This window comes from Macrobrachium rosenbergii, chromosome 22 (genome assembly GCF_040412425.1).
Source record: "Macrobrachium rosenbergii isolate ZJJX-2024 chromosome 22, ASM4041242v1, whole genome shotgun sequence".
NCBI classification, from domain to species: Eukaryota; Metazoa; Arthropoda; class Malacostraca; order Decapoda; family Palaemonidae; genus Macrobrachium; species Macrobrachium rosenbergii.
In genome coordinates this window covers 37,965,891-37,973,390 of record NC_089762.1, presented here as the reverse complement: position 1 = coordinate 37,973,390, position 7,500 = coordinate 37,965,891, and positions in this window count along the sequence as shown.

Here is a 7,500-nt window from a genome sequence, read left to right as displayed (position 1 = left end):
TTCTACGAGATGTCAGTTTGATTTGATTTTATCTAATGGATTTTGGCATTTCAGTTATATTATTATGATTATTATGATCTTTATGTAACTGATAACAACAAGTGGTTTAATATTTTCTGTGAAGAGATAGATAGATAGATAGATAGATAGATAGATAGATAGATAGATAGATAGATAGATAGATAGACAGACAGATAGATAGAGAAGAAGGAAGAAACTGAACGTAAACGCATTGGACATCAATAATAGTCATCATCATTATGGTGATTTTTGTAATAGCTTCCTGAGTACCAAAAACTTTTTCTAACCATCAGCATTCTGTGTCAGTGTATCATTTCCTTAGGCTTTTGTTTTCTCACTCCGATACCGCAATTATCCGGGTCTTATATTCGGACAAACTGAATCTCCGGACGACCATTAACTTCTTGCAACCTCACATTATCCTGATTTATGTCTGGTGTGGTGGTGGCCCTTCTAATTATTCCGGCTTACGTCTTCGAAGAAGCATTGCGCCTCGTTCTCTCGTCAGGGAATCCTTGAATCTCAGAAAACTTCGTAGACTTGAACCTTTTGATGCTTCTTAACTTGATAGATTAGATCTCCTATCGAAAGCGCAACCGGGGATTACCATGTAATGATTATACTATAGTAATATTTAACAATGTTGGTCTTAAAATAAGGTAGACCTCTTATAAAATCTCGCACGGACTACGTAAGTGAAACTGAATCGAGAAAATTCAAGAATGGGACAGAAAACTTTACCACTTAGTTTAGGTTAGGCCAAGGTTAGGTTAGGTTTTAGATAGTGTTGAAATATTATATTCTTGTATGAATTTCGTACGTAACATTCACTAGAAAATTCACTAAGAATGGGAAAGAAAAGTTGACCACTTAGGTTAGGTTAGGTTAAGGTTAGGTTGGCTAGGTTTTAGATAATGTTCAAATATATTTGAGAAACTTCAAGTTGTTCTCGAATGATTGGGTAGGAGAGTTGACCACCTTGGTTAGGTTAGGTTGGGTTTGGTCTGAGAAAAAACTGAAATATTTCATTGACAATTAGTTAAAAAAAAGACAAATTAGCAATATTTTGGGGTATTTCCCATTACTCAGTAATATAAAAAACACACACACTCACACATTAAGGAGTTTGATTGAGTAAGTAGTAGAGACTGAGGCATTCATTATTCAGCCTGTCAATAGCCACATCAGCGTGTGAGATAATTAATCAAATATCCTTTCCATTAATATAGAATATTACAGTAATCCAGGTACTGAAATATATATACCATAACTCTTACCATCCAATTCCATGGGATATTGGTTGCAACACAGTGAACTCGACTCAAACCTTTGTATAAACCTGGCCACCTTTAATATAACTGATGGCGAGACAAATTAATATTGAACAGAATCTTATCAAAATTGCAAAACATAATGAGAGAGCTTTCTTAAATCACTTTGATGGCCTGGGTCGTTAACAAACTGGCAGTTTAATGGGTGTGTAATAATCTCAGTATTGACCTGTGTTACGGAAACTAGTGTAATTAATTAGAATTGTAACGAGAGTACAAATTTATGAAGGGCGGGATTTCTCATAAGTACTAATTATTTCAATGTTTGTATTTATGTTACGTATTTGTTAGTTATTTCTTGTGTGAGAGGCATAAGATCTGCCTATAAATTATAACATAATCTTGGGCGTCAGAATTAGTTGAATAACTCGATTAAACGTTATAAAAGTAATTATGTTACATTTGTTAATTACCTCTATTTTGTGTGGGAAATAGCAGTTATTCATGATTGACAATTAATAAATATTTACTATCAGAGAAAAATTATATTTTGATAAGAAATTAGGGTTTAACGTAAGAGCAAGTAACAAATATAAAGGCCTTATTATTGTGAAGGTGTAATATAATATAGTATACATATTATGAAAAAATACTTATAGTTAATAGAAGTCTAATACTCTTTATGCTAAGCATGAAAAAAAAGTCTGTACAAAGTAAAATGCTGTATGAAACTTTCATCCAAGAACCATGAAACTTAGCCAAGGTCCGGTGGTGGCCTCAGCCACGGCCCATGTAACTCTTAGCCGCGGTCCATGAAACTCAGCCACGGTCCGGTGGTGGTCTTTGTTGCTGGTACCTTTAGCGTTGCCAGAAGTACGTTTATGACTAACTTTAACCTTAAATAAACAAAAAAAAAAAAGTACTGAGGCTAGAGGGCTGCAATTTGGCATGTTTGATGATTGGAGGGTGGATGATCAACATACCAATTTGCAGCCCTCTAGCCTCAGTAATTTTTAAGATCTGAGGGCGGACAAAAAAAGTGCGGACGGACAGAAAAAAGCCATCCCAGTAGTCTTCATTTACAGAAAACTTATAAAAAATGTAACAAGCAAAACAACATATGTCTACTGTAGAGGAAAAAGAACCGGGATCATATGAAACGGCTTCTTTCTTCTTGAAACCTTGTTTTCCTTAAAAGGATATCTGTTGTTTCTGTAAACATCCAGTGATCCGTCGTCGACCTGAGCAAAGAAGATCTTGTCGATATTGAAAACACGATGTTTTAGGCTCCGCCAGCGATCAAATAGGGGAAGATTTTAGTATGCTTCCAAAAATAAGATTATTTCTTGTGGACTGGGATCTGAGTTCGAGGAATCATCGCACAGAGAGAATGATAAGTGACTGGAAGAACTTTTAGCCATAAATTTATCGTTGCTGTTTCAGGTAGCTTTATAACATCTTTGTTTTCAAGTTAGTTTATTTGTTTCTTCCAAAATTGTATATTTTTTGAGTTTCTAACCCTGGGGTGAAAAAGAGGCATCTCATATGGCCCTGTGATGGTGACTAAATTCACTGGGTGAGAATTATTTCTTATATATGTTGGATAACTCTCTCTCTCTCTCTCTCTCTCTCTCTCTCTCTCTCTCTCTCTCTCTCTCTCTCTCTCTCTCTAACCCATTGGGAGACTCTTATCTTTGATATATAATGTTGAGTGACCCTCTCTCTCTCTCTCTCTCTCTCTCTCTCTCTCTCTCTCTCTCTCTCTCTCTCTCTCTCTCTCTCTCATTATGGACCTTCGAACCACCCCATTTATTTTTTAGCCACACTGGTCGGTCGGGTCATAAGGTTAGTCCCAAGGGCCTCGTCTCCTTATAGTCCGGCTTGGGGAATCTCGGGACTACGAAAACACTCTCTCTCTCTCTCTCTCTCTCTCTCTCTCTCTCTCTCTCTCTCTCTCTCTCTCTCTCTCTCTCTCTTTTGGTTTGCATCAATTGGAACTGAGAATTCTTGTTATGAGGCCCTACAGTTAATATGTCACTGCCGCGCAAATAAAATTATTGTTATTAAAGTTGAGGGAATATATATATATATATATATATATATATATATATATATATATATATATATATATATATATATATATATATATATATATATATATTATATTTTCTCACACTTGCCTCTTTATTTTCTGAGCACTTAAATAGCATTACAACGACGTTGGAATATTTTTTTAATTAGTCGCTTCTTACAAACAGACGTGTACAAACTATTATATGACTAGTTTTAATTTCACCATTATTAATTTGGAAATCAACGCATATTTACTATAAACGCTGCCATAGTTTTATGTAACTCGAAAAAGGTAACAATAGATATATACATATATATATATATATATATATATATATATATATATATATATATATATATATATATATATACTTTATATATATATTATTATATATATATATATATATATATATATATATATATAATGTATATTTGTATATATATATATATATATATATATAAATATATATATATATATATATATATATAGGTCCTTTTTATATATATATATATATATATATATATATATATATATATATATATATATATATATATATATATATATAGTTGCCCTTTTTTGAGTTACATAAACTATGGTGCGTTTATAGTTAATATCCGTTGATTTCAAAAATTAATAATGGTGAAATTAAAATTTTAGTAGTCATATAATATTTTGTCACACGTCTGTTTGCAAGAAGTGACCACTTAAAAAATATTCCAACGTCGTCGTCATTTTATTTGAGTGCTCAGGAGATAAAGAGGTAAGTGTGAGAAAACCCTGGCATCGAGCGGAGAGGGGTTAATAAACATGAAGACCTTTCATTACAAAGAGGACCTTAGCTCAATCAATATCCTCTTCAGAGCATCATGCATAATAGCATGGTAAAGAGGAGAGAGAGAGAGAGAGAGAAGAGAGAGAGAGAGAGAGAGAGAGAGAGAGAGAGAGAGATATTAGAAAAGATAGGAAATTATTGCAAACTAAAAGATTACTTCCAATACCTTGTGTGGGTAGGACATAAAAAGAACTGAACGTCAGAAGCTCGCATGAGAGAGAGAGAGAGAGAGGAAAAGATAGGAAATTATTATAAACTAAAAGATTACTCCCAATACCTTGTGTGGGTAGGACATAAAAAGAACTGAACATCAGAAGATCGCATGAGAGAGAGAGAGAGAGAGAGAGAGAGAGAGAGAGAGAGAGAGTAACTTACTGAAATGTATAAAGCTCTAGAGGTGTGTATTGTATATTTAAATCAATACTCTGCTGGTTATTGCTTATTGATATTAGTGCTTCTCAGGGAACATAAAACTACAGATTAAAACTGGGAAAAGGACAGAATCTCTAAACCAGTTTGTATAAGCAATCTGATATTCATCAGTGTTCCATACTATTCTGTAAACCAGCTCACAACCAGTTCTGTGACTGGCACACAGACCTGTCTTCATGTAGGAACCATTTCCCTCAGAACCATTTCGCCTTTAATTACACACATGAACAACATTCTTGCATCGCAAAGTTTCCGTAATTACACCTTTAGATACCACCCATGTTACAGATTTTACTCTAAATATTTCAGATCATTATCCAATCCTGTCCCTTGACTCCCCTCCCCTTAATGGTTAATGTCATGGACGGCCACTGTTAACGTTTTATTGGGGAATATGAAATTAACGCCCTTATGAAGTGAAATGGTTCGAGAGAATTATGATCAAAGTAAGTAATGTCTTGCTCTAATGCTTTTGCAAGTACCCCTTTGTTTCCGTGAAAGATGCACGAGTTTTGGCCCTTTATTTTTTTATCAAATATCACTAAACGTTCAACAAATAACAGAAAGAATGAAATAAAATCTTTCAGTTTTCGAAATAAATTGCCATTTGCTCTCACAATTGCAGAGTATAACTTTTAGCTGCTAGGGCGTCGACACAAAAAGTCTAGAAATGGAATGAAAGTCTTCCAGCACGGAGAAGCGGATGGCTTAAAAAATACAAGAAGACAAGTTAGCAAGGCAAAAATCAGAAGCGTGAGAACAAAGCTTCCTTCCTCCCCTGCTACCACGAGTGGAGAAAGCATATTTATTTTCTCTTTTGTGACTCTGAAATCCCCACACTTTTTTTTTTTTTTTTTCATTTTCGTCCGTCCGCTCGGAATGGCGTCTTGAAGCGTTGTGGAAAATAGTGAAGAAGGTTGATGAGTTGGCGAAAAGAAAACGAAACATATTTACAAGGTGGGTTGGTATGATTTGTAATTGGGAATAATGTAAGGTTTGAAAGATAGTTGTCAGTTATGCCAGCGACTGTATATAATTACATATTAAGCCACTGATACCGTTTAATATCGAATTTGCTATACCCTGGGAATAATTTCACCCAAATAGAATTATAACTGATAAGTGGTTATGTTTACATCCAAGGGGAATTATTAATAACAATTATATATATATATATATATATATATATATATATATATATATATATATATATATATATATATATATATATATATATATATATATATATATATGACTTTGTCACATCACCGTGATTCATATACACTACAATCAGTAAGCTTCAAACGTCCTTTAATATCAATTCGCTCTTCTCTGAAATATTATATTTTCATATATGTTACCGATGGGGAATTTTTAGTTGATAATAAGTTCGTCGTCCCGTGGGCTCGAACCAGCGAAGTCAGAACTCAGGACTACAGTGGACTAATGCGTCCACTGAACAACTGTGTCCTTGTGAAACAATATCAACTAAAAATTTCCCTTATATATATGAAAATATATTATTTCAGGTAAATATGAATATTAAAGGACGTTTATATATATATATATATATATATATATATATATATATATATATATATATATATATATATATATATATATATATATATATATATATATATATTCTCCATCTGAACTGTATAAGTTATATATCTTTTTTATCTTTAAATTTTGTTGAGCGAAAGTTAAAACTAGACAGTGCCGCGCACGCGCGCGTATGTATGTGTGTGTGTGCGTGTCTGCGTCTGCGTCTGTGTGCGTCTGTGTGCCTCTGTGTGTTTGTTTGTAAAATATCTATAAAATCGTCCTGTCATGTTAACTGATATACGACATAAAATTCGTCGTGGAAAGTCCAAAGAAACCCTTTCCTTCTTGTGTGTCAACAAAACACCATTTTGTTTACGCCGGAGGACAAAGGCAGAGAAATACCAGGGATCAGGTTTGCGCGTGATGAAATATGGTCCCCCTGCCTTACGCCACGTCTCATTTCCATTTAAATAGAAAAAGGAAAAAGGAAGAGAGCATAAAATTTGTCAAATGCGATCGTGGTTTTGGTATGACAATTCCAGGTGGGAAGGGGTTTTGGGGGAGGGACACACATTTCCTGATTCAGAAGCTAAATTTCAAGTTTTCTTCCATTCATGATGATGTGACGTCGGATTTGTTGGGATATATTTGTTTGGCAATTGTTTGCTTGCAAAGGGATGTAAATATTTAAGAGAGTTTTATTTCCTGAATTATTATACTTTAATAATGTTTAGGATACATTTCTTTGGCAGTTGTTTGGTTGCAAAGGGATATCAATATTGTGAAAGTATTTTCATTCCTGAATTATTACCGACTTGCTGGAAACTTCCGTGTGTAAACTAAATCTTTATCTCCGGTTACGATTATGTAAATATGAAATATTTAACTCCAGGATCTAAGGAAGGAGAATGATTTAGATTTATAGAAAGAGAAATCTTACCAAATTGCAAGAAATTTCATGCAAACAATATTTGATGACAAAGTGACAATAGGTGAACATTTTAAACAACCAAAGAAGTTTGCAAACCACGAATTTGGGCGAAATAGTTCTCTGTACCTTGAATCTCTTTCCCTTTAATCTTAAAATTTAAAGGACTTTTTTTTCATATTCTTACAAGGCCCTGATGATTCTAATTGTATTATGAATACATGTTATACAGGTTTATTCCCAAATCTTGGTTTAATATTATGAAAAGTACTGAAAATGAAACAGCTGGAAGTCGAGGTATGTAAAATTAATTTCAGTACCCTACAAGCAAAAGCAGAAAATAATTATTATAATAATGAATGTTGTGAAACGGATGATAATTATTGTGTTTGTA